At 43.2% G+C, this 15,418-nt stretch overlaps 1 protein-coding gene across 4 annotated transcripts in view; it reads left to right on the top strand.

Annotated features, from left to right (window-relative positions):
* The first annotated feature begins 1,107 nt into the window (after positions 1–1,107).
* Positions 1,108–15,418, top strand: part of st3gal5 (ST3 beta-galactoside alpha-2,3-sialyltransferase 5) — an 86,801-nt gene continuing 72,490 nt past the window's right edge. For 2 of the 4 annotated variants that reach the window (XM_033034856.1, XM_033034864.1), the window contains exon 1: positions 1,113–1,567. The gene's annotated coding sequence lies outside the window, so the exon portion shown is untranslated. Of the gene's footprint in view, positions 1,568–15,418 lie in introns of all 4 variants that reach the window. The other 2 variants (XM_033034874.1, XM_033034881.1) reach the window with 2 other exon arrangements.

Below are 15,418 nucleotides of genomic sequence, written 5' to 3'. Positions count from 1 at the left end.
GTACAGACAGCACCCATAATCAGGATCGAACCCATGTCTCCGGCGCTGCAAGGACTGTAAGGCAGCAACTCTACTGCTGTGCCACCATGCCGGCCGATGCCGTGCCAGCAGTTGAATACATTGTTCATCAACGAGGTCCAGGGAAGGGTGAGGTGTTTCCGAAGACTCTTTGGAAGTAAACTCTTCACTGACAGACTAAAATTTACTTTATGCCCTGGGATTCCTTCCTCCTAACAGCGAGTGGTCATTCATTAGCTGTATTGAAGCCACTGGTGTTGGAGTGTTGCCACTGATGTCCATTTGGAGCTACTCATGGGATAACTAACGCAGCAACCAAAATTGCTGAGAACACTCCTGTCAGCTTAGGAACACTTTGTGAACTTTGGAGTTAAGAAGCCAGCAGTGAATTCTAAAACTCCCAATCAGGTCTTCCAATGTCAGTGGTGCACATCTTTAAACTGAGAGGAAGTTAACAAAATCATGATTTGTATCATTAATTGTTTCTTGGCTTTACTCCATAATTCCCATGTTGTTCACCTAATTTTGTTCTCAATAACAAAATGACTCAATTACAGAATCCTCTTTGTAAAGGAAAAAATTATATCCTGAAATTACCTATAACAGAACTGGTTGAGGTTTAGGATTGAGGTGGCCCTTGTGGCTAAGGGGATCAGGGGGTATGGAGAGAAGGCAGGGATGGGATACTGAGTTGGATGATCAGCCATGATCATATTGAATGGCGGTGCAGGCTCGAAGGGCCGAATGGCCTTCTCCTGCACCTATCTATCTGTCTCTCTCTCTCACAAGGGTTTCGGCCCGAAACGTCGCCTATTTCCTTCGCTCCATAGATGCTGCTGCACCCGCTGAGTTTCCCCAGCAATTTTGTGTACCAGCATCTTCCTTCCTTCCCTCCTTGCCATCATCACGTCACTCACTCAACCCCCGCCCCCCCGCAATACCCTTCCGCGGTTACCCGAGAAAATAATCCCCCCACGCGTCTATTGGGCAACACGCGTGTCAATCAACGCCGGATCAATCAAAGCACCGGTGAACCCACACCCCCACCCCCCATCATCATGCGTCCCGCCCACTTCTTGCCCAGTCTCGACGGTGCTTCGCTTCGCTTCTGCAGAGCTTTCGTCCCGACATCACCCTCCTCGTCGCCAACCGCCGCCGCTACCCCTCCCCCACCCCCCTCACGCGCACCCGCGCCCGCGCCCGCGAGATGGCCGCTGCAACCGCCGCCGCAACCGTCGTCGTCGTCGTCGCCTTGTTTACATTTTAATCCGTTTGTTTTGTTTTTTCAAACAAAAAAAGTTCACCAAAATAACATTTGTCGTTGGTGGGGTTGAGGGATGAGGTGGATTTTATTTCTAACCGGGGTAGGAAAGTAACCCCTTCTTTAAACACCCCCCACCTCCCAACCCATCACAATCACGAGAGAGAGAGGGCGATCATAAAAAAATATCATTTTTTTAAATATAAATAAACCGCGCACCTCCGTTATTAACCACACAACAAGCCGCTGTTGGTCTATGATGAAGAATAAACGGAATCGCCCACCAAGGTAGGCGATGCGTGGCTTCAAACGCCCGCAACTTGTTTATATATCTATTTATTTCTCACGCTGTCTCTAATCTTTTATATGTAAACCCTTGCGGTTTTAAAACCCGACTTCGTTGAGACCCAGAGTATATATAATCCGACTCGTGTCCAGGGATAGCGACTTGTTCGTGTTGGTCATCTGAAACATTCCAGTCAAACGGTGAAAACCTGTTTTTTTTTCCCTCCAAATGTCATCAAATGTCATTTTATTTCGGGATTTATGCCATTCTCAAATAAGCTTTTGTATTGTGCGAGCGAAAACTGGCGTCGATTCCAGTGAAAATGTGTATTTTGTTGTTCGCGTGTCGGAAATCCAACCCGGGGCTCAGTTTTCAGTTCCTTTTCTTTTTTTTACTGATCTGAGGATTTGAAGATTGAAAGAACGACCGATTGGCAATAGTCGGCAGCAGTTAAACAGAATCTGTGGTGGATTGTTTAGATGTCGGGTTGTTGTGTAAGATGAGAACGGAGTGAAGGCGTTGCCGATTGGGTTCAGCAACCTGCATCTCCGGCCATGCTTTTAGTAACGTTGTTCGGTGATCTGGCACTTGTGAGTGAGTTTTGCATTCAGTTGCGTGAATATTGTGTGTGTTATATCGGGCCATGAAGAATACAATTCTGCGTGGCGTGGGGGGGCCTTGGCGTATGTGACACATTGTGCCAATACTTCAATGGCAAAAACCGCTCAAGGTTATATGTTCCCATTGCAATGCACCTTGCGGACTTCCATTAATGACTTGCTCGTGAAAGAAGCAACAACTTGATCTTGAGAGGAGGAAGATGCTGTGTGCCGCTACATTTCAAATATATCAAGTTGCTCTTTTCGTTTCCAAATGGTAGGGGCGTTATAAGGTTGTGTTAATGTGCACTAATTGTTCAGTCAAAAACGCATCTTTAATTTGACACGTTAGACAAGATTTTTTACTTTGATAAAACTGCGAATTTTTTCTAGTCTTTGCCCGTTTCACATTTCCAAATGGTATCAAGCGCGCATAAAGATATTGACATGCTTTCATATTTTTATCAAGCATGATTTAATTTGATAAATCGTGAAAGATTTTATTTCCAGCGTTTTCTGTTTTTATTTGATTGTTGGTGTTTTGCTTTAAGGGTTTCTTTGTAACTGGTTTAATGTACACATGTGCAATCGCGGTGATCAATTTTGCGTAGATTTAAGATTCAGTTGGCCACACCTTAATGCGCGCAAGTATCTCAATCTTTGACAGTTCCTTTGTACCTGGAGTATTGTGTGCAATTTTGGTCTCCTGATTTGAGGAAGTACATTTTTGTTGTTGAGGGAGTGCAGCGTAGGTTAATTCCCCAAATGGCAGAACTGACATATGAAGAAAGAATGGGTCAACAGGGCATGTATTCACTGAAATTTAGAAAGATGAGAGGGAATCTTATAGAAACATATAAAATTCTTAAAGGATTGGACAGGCTAGATGAAAGAAAAATGGTCCCGATGTTGGGGGAAGTCCATAACCAGGGGTCACAGTTTAAGAATAAGGGGAGGCCATTTAGGACTGAGATGAGGAAAATACTTTTTCACCCAGAGTTGTGAATCTGTGGAATTCACCGCCTCAGAAGGCAGTGGAGGGCCAAGTCACTGGATGTTTTCAAGAGAGAATTCGATTTAGCTTATGCAGCTAAAGCAGGGGTCGGTAACCTACGGCCCCCGTTCCGAATGCGGCCCGTAACCTGCAATCATCCGGCCCACAGGCGGATATTTTTTTCTGTAATCCTCCGGCCCCCCGAGCGCATCCCCGAGTGCGACCGAGCTCTGGCCGTACCGTATCCTGCGCAAAGCCGCCGGCACGGCCACACACCTTCTATGAATACGTTTAAGAAAGAACTGCAGATGCTGGAAAAAAATCGAAGGTAGACAAAAATGCTGGAGAAAAATCAGCGGGTGAGACCTGCAAGCATTGCACGAGGCTGCCTCACCCGCTGAGTTTCTCCAGCATTTTTGTCTACCTTTCCGCGAACACGTGATTTGATGCCTGCCATCTGGGGCCGGATGGGGGCGGGGGATCCATGTGATAGATGTTGCCCACCATCCACTCACAGACGTGCATCCCGGCCCCTATGCAGAACAAGGTTGCCGACCCCTGGGCTAAAGGAATCCAGGGATTATGGGGGAAAAGCAGGAATGGGGGTACTGGTGATCAGCCATGATCATATTGAATGGTTGTGCTGGCTCGAAGTGCTGAATGGCCTACTCCTTCACGTATATTTCTACGTTTCTATTTATATGTTCTAAATGATTTGAAGTTTTTAACTGAGGTGGTGGTCTAAAATAAGAATACATGCTGTAAGCTGCTGAGCCCTTGTGTCTATTATTATATGAATTAACCTAACGTCTCAGATAAAACAAAAGTTCTCAAGATCTCACTTGCAGGTACCTCAAGGAGTGACCTTGGAATTCGTAGATTTGTAAGAAAATCGGTTTAATTTTTTACACAGCACATCAGCTATTTGGACTTCCTACCATTTAACTGCTTGCTTAACTGCTTGCTTACTTTTCAACCACAGGATGTATTATGACATTAAATTAATTGGGATTATTTCATTAAAAAATTTTTTTAAATTAGATTCAGTCATTGACTTTGTACATAATTATTTCAAAGTTTTATAAATGTGTATTTATGTGTGTATTTGATAAGGTACATGATCTGCAACATAATTAAATTATCATGCCTAATTTGCTTTGCAGTTAAAAATGTTTATTGAAATTTGATAAATTGCTTAAATTGCAATACTAAAATTTCTAACACCAACAAGGACAAATATATTATGCACTTTCAGTATTTTGTGATGTTACAGACTTGATGGTTACTGATCTGTATTTCCTTGTTAGCTGGTATTTGTATGTGGGAATCACAATATTTTACTTTAAATATATGCTTGAGGTGTGCTTATTGTGGTGTAGGGGGGGGGGCAAGAAGCATTAAATTGCTTTCTCTCTCTCCATCCCCTCCCCCTTCCCAGTTCTCCGACCAGTCTCACTGTCTCATTTTATCTCTGATTGCTTTGTTGTTAACTTCTCCCAACTAACAATGATCTACTCTGCATTTTCCTTGAACTCCATTCCTTTGTTGTGGTTTCCTTATCTATACACTTCCTTATCTATGTACCTCCCACTTCCCTGACAGCCTGAAGAAGAGTATCGACCTGAGACGTTACCCATTCCCTTCTCTCCAAAGATGCTGCCAAAGGAGTTACTCCAGCATTGTGTCTATCTTCGATTTAAACCAGCATCTGCAGTTCCTTCATACACAAGAATATTTAAAAATGTTAATCATTTATTAAGAAATGGATAGATGTTTAGATCTAGTAATTGAAGTTTGGAATTAACCATATAACCATATAACCATATAACAATTACAGCACGGAAACAGGCCATCTCGACCCCTCTAGTCCGTGCCGAACACATAATCTCCCCTAGTCCCATATACCTGCGCTCAGACCATAACCCTCCATTCCTTTCCCATCCATATAACTATCCAATTTATTTTTAAATGATAAAAACGAACCTGCCTCTACCACCTTCACTGGAAGCTCATTCCACACAGCTACCACTCTCTGAGTAAAGAAGTTCCCCCTCATGTTACCCCTAAACTTCAGTCCCTTAATTCGCAAGTCATGTCCCCTTGTTTGAATCTTCCCTACTCTCAGTGGGAAAAGCTTTTCCACGTCAACTCTGTCTATCCCTCTCATCATTTTAAAAACCTCTATCAAGTCCCCCCTTAACCTTCTGCGCTCCAAAGAATAAAGCCCTAACTTGTTCAACCTTTCTCTGTAACTTAGTTGCTGAAACCCAGGCAACATTCTTGTAAATCTCCTCTGTACTCTCTCTATTTTGTTGACATCCTTCCTATAATTAGGCGACCAAAATTGTACACCATACTCCAGAATTGGCCTCACCAATGCCTTGTACAATTTTAACATTACATCCCAACTTCTATACTCAATGCTCTGATTTATAAAGGCCAGCACACCAAAAGCTTTCTTTACCACCCTATCTACATGAGATTCCACTTTCAGGGAACTGTGCACAGTTATTCCCAGATCCCTCTGTTCACCTACATTCTTCAATTCCCTACCATTTACCATGTACGTCCTATTTTGATTTGTCCTGCCAAGATGTAGCACCTCACACTTATCAGCATTAAACTCCATCTGCCATCTCTCAGCCCACTCTTCCAACTGGCATAAATCTCTCTGTAGACTTTGAAACTCTACTTCATTACCCGCAACCCCACCTATCTTAGTATCATCTGCATACTTACTAATCCAATTTACCACACCATCGTCCAGATCATTGATGTACATGACAAACAACAGTGGACCCAACACAGATCCCTGTGGCACCCCACTAGTCATTGGCCTCCAACCTGACAAACAACCATCCACCATTACTCTCTGGCATCTCCCATTCAGCCACTGTTGAATCCATCTTGCTACTCCACCATTAATACCCAACCATTGAACCTTCTTAACCAACCTTCCATGAGGAACCTTGTCAAAGGCCTTACTGAAGTCCATATACACAACATCCACTGCTTTACCCTCATCAATTTCCCGAGTAACATCTTCAAAAAATTCAAGAAGATTAGTTAAACATGACCTTCCAGGCACAAATCCATGTTGACTGTTCCTAATCAGACCCTGTTTATCCAGATGCTTATATATATTATCTCTAAGTATTCTTTCCATTAATTTGCCCACCACTGACGTCAAACTAACAGGTCTATAATTGCTAGGTTTACTCTTAGACCCCTTTTTAAACAATGGAACAACATGCGCAGTACGCCAATCCTCCGGCACTATTCCCGTTTCTAATGACATTTGAAATATTTCTGCCATAGCCCCTGCTATCTCTACACTAACTTCCCTCAATGTCCTAGGGAATATCCTGTCCGGACCTGGAGACTTATCCACTTTTATATTTCTCAAAAGTGTCAGTACTTCCTCTTCTTTGATCCTCTTAGTTTCCATAGCTACTCTACTTGTTTCCCTTACCTCACATAATTCAATATCCTTCTCCTTGGTGAATACCGAAGAAAAGAAACTGTTCAATATCTCCCCCATCTCTTTTGGCTCTGCAGATAGTTGGCCACTCTGACTCTCTAATGGACCAATTTTATCCCTCGTTATCCTTTTGCTATTAATATAGCGGTAGAAACCCTTCGGATTTACTTTTACCTTACTTGCCAAAGCAACCTCATATCTTCTTTTAGCTTTTCTAATTTCTTTCTTAAGATTCTTTTTACATTCTTTATATCCTCAAGCACCTCATTTACTCCATGCTGCCTATAACTCTTGTAGATCTCCCTCTTTTTCCGAACCAAGTGTCCAATTTCCCTTGAAAACCATGGCTCTTTACAATTTTTATGATTTCCTTTCAACCGAACAGGGACATAAAGATTCTGTACTCTTAAAATTTCACCTTTAAATGTACTCCATTTCTCTTCCACATCTTTCCCATAAAACAAACAAATAGTCCCAATTTACTCCTTTTAAATCCTTTCGCATCTCCTCAAAGTTAGCCTTTCTCCAATCAAAAATCTCAACCCTAGGTCCAGTTTTGTCCCTCTCCATAATTATATTGAAACTAATGGTATTGTGATCACTGGACCCGAACTGTTCCCCAACGCATACCTCTGCCACCTGACCCATCTCATTTCCTAACAGGAGGTCCAGTACCGCCCCTTCTCTAGTAGGTACTTCTATGTATTGTTGCAAAAAACTATCCTGCACACATTTTACAAACTCCAACCCATCCAGCCCATTTACAGAATGTGTTTCCCAGTCTATGTGTGGAAAATTGAAATCTCCCACAATCACTACCTTGTGCTTACTACTAATATCTGCAATCTCCTTACATATTTGCTCTTCCAATTCTCGCTCCCCATTTGGCGGTCTATAATACACCCCTATAAGTGTTGCTACCCCTTTCCCATTTCTCAGTTCCACCCAAATAGCCTCCCTAGACGAGCCCTCTAATCTATCCTGCCAAAGCACTGCTGTAATATCTTCCCTGATAAGCAATGCAACACCTCCACCTCTTGCCCCTCCAATTCTATCACACCTGAAGCAACGAAATCCTGGAATATTTAGTTTCCAATCACAGCCCTCCTGCAACCATGTTTCACTGATCGCCACAACATCATACTTCCAGGTGTCAATCCAGGCTCTTAAGTTCATCCACTTTTCTTACAATGCTCCTAGCATTAAAATATACACATTTAAGAAACCCACCCTCTCTTATTCTCTGATTATTTTCTTTTTCTTCTCTCTCCCCTACATTTTGGGTCAGAGTGCTACCATTCTCTGCCCCCTGCTTCACGCACTGACTGCTAGCTTTCCCAATTTGAGTCCCTCCCCCCAACCATACTAGTTTAAAGTCTCCCCAGTAGCCTTTGCAAATCTCCCCGCCAGGATATTGGTCCCCCTTGAGTTCAAGTGCAACCCGTCCTTTCTGTACAGGTCGCACCTTCCCCAAAAGAGGTCCCAATGATCCAGAAACTTGAATCCATACCCACTGCACCAGTCTCTCATCCACGCATTTATCCTCCACCTCGCTCCATTCCTACTCTCACTGTCGCGTGGCACAGGCAGTAATCCTGAGATTGTTACCTTTCCAGTCCTTCTCCTTAACTCTCTACCTAACTCCCTAAATTCTTCTTTCAGGACCTCTTCTCTTTTTTTAGCTATGTCGTTGGTACCTATATGCACCACAACCTCAGGCTCCTCTCCCTCCCATTTCAGGATTTCTTGGACACGTTCAGACACATCCCTGACCCTGGCACCAGGGAGGCAAACTACCATCCGGGACTCCTGTCTGCGTCCACAGAATCGCCTATCCGACCCCCTGACTATAGAGTCCCCTATTACAATTGCCCTCCTCTTCTTTTCCTTACCCTTCTGAGCAACAGGACCGGTCTTTGTGCCAGAGGCCCGGCCGCTGTCGCTGCCCCCAGGTAGGCTGTCTCCCCCACCCTTACTCAAACATGAGTACTTATTTTCAAGGTGTACAGCCACCGGGGTACTCACCAGTCCCTGCCTCTGCCCATTGCCCTTCCTAACTGTGACCCAGTTTTCTGTCTCCCGTGGTCTTGGAGTGACCACCTCCCTGTAACTCCTTTCTATGACCTCGCTCTCCCTGAGCAGACAGAGGTCATCGAGTTGCTGCTCCAGGTTCCTAACGCGGTCCCTTAGGAGCCCCATCTCGACGCACCTGGCGCAGATGTGGATGTCTGGAGAGCACTCAGACTCCATGACCTCCCACATCTGACATCCAGAACAGTAAACTGCCCTGGCCCTCATTCTCCCCCTTTATCCGAATACAATAAAGCCTTACAATTACAATACAAATACAATACAAGCCAATCAGCTGCTTCCTCTGATCCTATTCCACCAATCAGAGGCTTCCACCAGAATCCTTCTCTGGAAGTGAGATGGAACGTTACAGATTTGGGTAACTCACAGCTCCAGGTAAGTCCTCCTCTCACCAACGGCTCCCCGGGCCTCTGTAGAAGCAAACCCCGCGCTGTATTTATACTTACAGCTGCAGGTAAGTCCTCCTCTCACCAACGGCTCCCCGGGCCTCTGTAGAAGCAAACCCCGCGCTGTATTTATACTTACAGCTGCAGGTAAGTCCTCCTCTCACCAACGGCTCCCCGGGCCTCTGTAGAAGCAAACCCCGCGCTGTATTTATACTTACAGCTGCAGGTAAGTCCTCCTCTCACCAACGGCTCCCCGGGCCTCTGTAGAAGCAAACCCCGCGCTGTATTTATACTTACAGCTGCAGGTAAGTCCTCCTCTCACCAACGGCTCCCCGGGCCTCTGTAGAAGCAAACCCCGCGCTGTATTTATACTTACAGCTGCAGGTAAGTCCTCCTCTCACCAACGGCTCCCCGGGCCTCTGTAGAAGCAAACCCCGCGCTGTCTTTATACTTACAGCTGCAGGTAAGTCCTCCTCTCACCAACGGCTCCCCGGGCCTCTGTAGAAGCAAACCCCGCGCTGTATTTATACTTACAGCTGCAGGTAAGTCCTCCTCTCACCGAATTAGCTACAATTAGGTAACTAACTAATTATATGCTTTAATTTCAGGTCATCCAAGTAAGATTATTTTATATTTGTTTCAGAATGCTTCAATCTATGATAACTGAAAATTTCATTCAGTTCTCTTAATTTTTAAGAAAGTTATGGGCTTTTGACTGTCCATGATCACAGCTTTTTTGTTATGTCCATAGAAAATCAATAGGGAACAAGATGCTAATTTCCGAGTATGAAAATGGCCATAACCTTTTAAATACTTGAGATATGAAAGTGAATTAGGTGTCAAATTAAACTTATTTTTATGCTTTATCTGATGGGATAAATTGCAGACTTGATTTTTAAAATCTCAAAATTTTGTAACATTGCTACTTGCATGACGCGTGCGATAATGTGCTTGGACGAAGTGCGTAGTGGTTTTCAAACGTGCCTTTTTCTCTGGTTTCTCTCAGTTCCTCGGTTGCACTCAGTTCTTTGTTATGCCGTGTTTTTGTCAAGTTTACATGGTTGCAAAGTTTAAAAAAACCCTGCAGATGCTGTTAGTCATGTGAAAAGGGATTCCAGAAATCTGAAGAAATGAGTCTGAAGAAGGGTTTCGGCCCGAAACCTTGCCTATTTCCTTCGCTCCATAGACGCTGCTGCACCCGCTGAGTTTCTCCAGCATTTTTCTGTACCTTCCAGAAATACTCTGCAGGTCAGGCAGTATTTAGTCAAAGCAGGTTGGTGGGAGCAAGGCATTTCTACAATTACAAATAGAGTTTGCTTATGGTATTTTGGTGAATGGTTGTAAATTGAGAAGGGATGGGAGTTTTATGAAAAGTTAAAAGAACTAAGGTGCTAGGTGAAATGGATTAAATAAATAGTACATAGATAAAAAGAGTCAGACACAGAACCAATGCAAAGTTGTTTAACATGAAACTGATGCATTTTTTGTATAATTTCATGGGGGATGTTGAGTTACTCATAAAAGTCGCAGCGAACTGTGGTATGATGCTCTCAATGGATTCCTAGCTCAGAAGCGTGGATAGGGATCTTATTTTTTCTTGTTAAAAGCCATGCAATATCAAGAAAGTTGTAAAAGATGGGATATGAATATAAAATAAAGAAAGTGTTACATTTCTGTATAGGAATTTTTATGTTGAAGGTTTAAGGACTATCAAATTGTTTGGATTGGATTGCCAGGAGTCACTTAAAATATACCCTTCTAAGCCACCATTTGTTAAAAGCAGCTCTGTGGCAGAGGTCGAAATATTAGATTAAGGGATAACGTCCTTGCGAGAGTCATGGGGGAATGGTATAATCAAGGTATCTGTGGAGTCGATGGTGTCCCCTATGATCGATACAGATCAAGAAATGGGAGAGAGGTGTCGTGAATTTGAGGCCAGGTTAGAAGTTTAGTAAAGTTGATTACATCAAAGAGTTCTGCATGAATGCAGGAGGCAGCCTTGATGCATTAATTTCAGTAGCCATATAACTCCTGACATTAGATTCTGTGGTTTAAATCTCTGGATGCAGCTGAGCCAATTGGTCCGGACTAGGGGATCAGGCTGCTGGTACTGGTTTATTATCCTCTTTCCCCCCCCACAACGCTTGTCCATTCTCCGGCAAATATCCCCATCCCAGTGGAGGGAGTCCCAGTCATCCTGTGAATAACATTGCACACACTTTTGCTAAGTCCACCTGCCACTCCATATTTATTTTGCTGTTTAACAGTGGCTAATCTACAGGCCATATTAGCTTGTTTCAATTCCACCTTCTTGGCCCGTTCCTGTGCAGCCATTGCTATCTCAGTCAAGGGCACACAATGTTTTTTTCAGGGCTGTTATCCCTTTCTTTCAATCTTTGTTTCAATGTTCAATTCTTTAATTATGATTCCCAGCTGCCTAAGTGCAGTAGCAAATATCCATCCCAGTTGTGGAAGATCCTCTTTCTTTTTAGGGAAGCGTACTCCCTCAAAACATTTCATTATCGAATATGGCGGCTTTGCTGGCTTTAACTTTCTCTCCCAATACTTTTGTGGGTCGCCATTCACTTAGCACATTAGCCACCCTACCATAACCTTCAGAATTTCCTATCCATCCTGGGACGTGAAAGACCATGGGTTCTGCATCTTCAATCTTCTTTCTCCACATTTTCACTGAATAGTGGAACCAGTCTGTTGCTGAAGGTACTCCTCAGGTTAACCAGTGTGTCATGGAGAGGGTGAGCTGTACTGTCCAAGATGTTCTGCAGTTTGAGGAGCATCCTCCCCTCCAAGGCCGCCCCATGACTGAGCCAGCCAATGTGATGAGTTTGTTAATCCTAGTGGCGTCCTGCTGCCCCAGCACACGACAGTGAAAAAAATGTAATTTATAATATAAGCAGCAATTCAAGTATCCAAAACCATGCTTTCAAGATCTGTGAAAATGATGAACATATTCACAGGTTAATATTATGAGTTTAACTTGCATGATTTAGCTTTTTCAATCATAGAAAATTCAAATTGTCTAATATCTTAACATCCATGTGTCTGATACAAAAAATGGCATCTAAAAATAAAGCCATAAGAAAGCAAGCATGAAAAATTGGATAAAGCAGCAAGAAGTAATACCTGTAATTTACAGCCAGATTTATCACTTCTGAGAATTTTTAGATACTAAAGGAATCAAGAAAAAACACAAATAATGCCTTACTTGATGAAATGCAGTGAGCAAACGCGATAATTCCCAATATTTTCAATGTTTACCAAGCACTTTAGCTGCTATAGTCCCTTCAGTCTCGCTTCTCTATACCTTCATTTCGCTTCACGTTTGGAATTCTCCCACTCACACTTACCCCCGACGCCCACAATTTTTTTCAGCGCAAAAATTCAACATTTTGGCGGTTTTTAACAGGTAGGAAAGTACGCGTTTCTAGCATTAATAAGATATACCGGAAGTGACGGATGTCTTCCAGTTGGATTTAGCGGCTCCGTGCGTCGAGCCCTATGACCCAGTGACCTTTCGTGCAACCCCTCTATACCTTCACCCTTCTTGCCATTAAAGATGTAGACTAGGGCTTTCTCTCCTGCATCAATGATATCTTTCTTTGCAGCACCCTCTTTTTTAAACAGGTCGGTACTTGCTGGAAATCAACATTGTACTGGACTTGCTTTAGGGCTTCTGCTTTGCCTACACCAAAAACTCTTGATGTTTCTGACTGAAGGACACATGGTGAGGGGTGATCTTCGTCGGTTACATTTTCCTGTGCCTTTGCAATCGTCTGTGGATGAGTGAAAATCCGTCTGCATTCTGTTTGCACTCGCTGACCTTTATGAGTTCTTATACTGCTTCCTTGCTGCTCACTGTTGATACTCTCGCTCCCTTTTTCTCGTAATATTACAGGATCCTGGCCATCTTCTAAACTCTTCTTGCAGAAAACACACTCAGCCATGGCTGTCTGTTGTTCATTTTAAAATAAAGACAATACTCATAAGTTAAGGTTAGGGTTGGGTTAGGGTTCAATTGGGTAATTATCCTTTCTTAAATACACAATATTCAGATTCCCTTCATACACATACAAAGCAGAGTAGTTTAATGCATTTGAATGCTTAATACTATTGAAATTACTATGACAGGTTATGCAGGTATACCAGCCTTCAAAACGCCTTCAAATGCTCTATAACCCTCTGGTAGTCTTCTCGAGAGCCGAAATATTTTAATAAGATTTGATGACAATTTCTTGAAGGCTATAATTATAGTGAAGGTAGTGAGAATGCATTCAAAGTCTATTGAAGGATGTTTGAATGCTAATGAAGGCTATTTCTGGACTGAACTTTGGAGTATTGTTGTATTGTATTGTATTCAAATTTATTGTCATTGTCTCAATTAGAGACAACGAAATGAATTTTCCTTACAGGCAGTAACATAAAAATAAATAAATAATAAATGTCTTTATTCTTTGGAGCGCAGAAGGTTAAGGGGGGACTTGATAGAGGTTTTTAAAATGATGAGAGGGATAGACAGAGTTGACGTGGAAAAGCTTTTCCCACTGAGAGTAGGGAAGATTCAAACAAGGGGACATGACTTGAGAATTAAGGGACTGAAGTTTAGGGGTAACATGAGGGGGAACTTCTTTACTCAGAGAGTGGTAGCTGTGTGGAATGAGCTTCCAGTGAAGGTGGTGGAGGCAGGTTCGTTTTTATCATTTAAAAATAAATTGGATAGTTATATGGATGGGAAAGGAATGGAGGGTTATGGTCTGAGCGCAGGTATATGGGACTAGGGGAGATTATGTGTTCGGCACGGACTAGAAGGGTCGAGATGGCCTGTTTCCGTGCTGTAATTGTTATATGGTTAATAAATAATAAAACATATTAAAAAATAAAATTGAATTAAAAAAAGAAAAGCACAAACACAGAAAGTCCACGACACAACATAACACAGTTGGCACCAAGGTGAGGAAGGCACCATAGTCCAGCCAGCCTCCCCTCCGATCTTCCCAGATGTTCATCCGTGGTCTGGGCCTTCCGAGCACCCGCAGTCGCCGCACCGGGCGGCCCGATGTTCAGGCCCTCACGCCGGGCTGGTGGAACTGCTACCAGTTAGACAAGTTGCCATTTCCCTGAATTTATGAAATAAATTATGAAATATTAATTTTCTCTAATGGTGGAAGCTAATTTGCATATTATGCGAATCACACCATTTTCCAATTTTAGGATTTTTTAGGACCTTTAGTATGGTGTTTAGAGGACCAAATGTACTGCAATATAATAAATTATTTTGCAATTGGTGGTGGGTAACCCCCTCAAATTTGCTAGATTGACTGGATTACGTCTAGATGGCAAGGACAATGGTGGAGAGAGTCAAAAACTTCAAATTCCTGGGGGTGCATATTTCCGAAGACCTTTCCTGGACCCAGCACACTGATGCCTATTATAAAGAAAGCACATCAACTTCTCAATTCCTGAGAAGATTACAGATTTGGTATGTCAGAGAGGATTCTCTTGAACTTCTACAGGTGTACAGTAGCACTAGGTTGCATCACGGCCTGGTTCGGCAACTTGAATGCCCAGGAGCGAAGAAGACTGCAAAAAGTTGGAACACTGCCCAGTCCATCACCGGCTCTGACATCCCCACCATCGAAGGGAATTACCGGAGTCGCTGCTTCAAAAAGGCAGCCAGCATAATCAGAAACCCACACCAACCTAGCCACAGAATTATTTCACCCCTGCCATCGGAAAGAAGTAGGCACGGCAGGGTAGGCAAGGTAGGCACTGCCTACCCTGACTAAAATTATAAAATGGTAATTACTAAATATAAATAGTAAAGGCATGGGAGAATTATGCATATCTAAGAGATCGATCTCATAGGTAGGCATAATTCTCAGTGCCTTTCATCTGCAGCACTTGTAACACGCGAAGGTCTGAGCAGCCCACATGCCATCGGCGCTGCTTCAAGCCGTCAACTTCAAGGGGAGCTGAAGGCAGCTAAAATTCTGCCTTTGCTGTACTGCGCATGCGCAGCGCTAGTTTCTTGGCGGGTTTTTCAAATATGGATTGCCATTATCTGAAGATTATCTTAGGAAACAAAGAGAGAAGAATGCAGTTCGTGTACCAATAATGTGGTCAGTACATTTCTTGGTGCTATATGTTTTTAAATACCGTATTTCCCCGGGTGTGAGGGGAGAGTTCCTTTCACAGCGTTTGGGGAGTCTGGCCCGGGGTAAAGTTGCGGGGTGGGCAGGAGTGTTGTGAAGGAGGGGTCAGGATCATTCCACTTGCGACGCTCC

The sequence above is a fragment of the Amblyraja radiata genome, chromosome 1 (genome assembly GCF_010909765.2).
Source record: "Amblyraja radiata isolate CabotCenter1 chromosome 1, sAmbRad1.1.pri, whole genome shotgun sequence".
NCBI lineage: Eukaryota > Metazoa > Chordata > Chondrichthyes > Rajiformes > Rajidae > Amblyraja > Amblyraja radiata.
The sequence above is the reverse complement of the archived record's forward strand: the minus strand, read 5'-3'. Positions and strand labels throughout refer to the sequence as shown.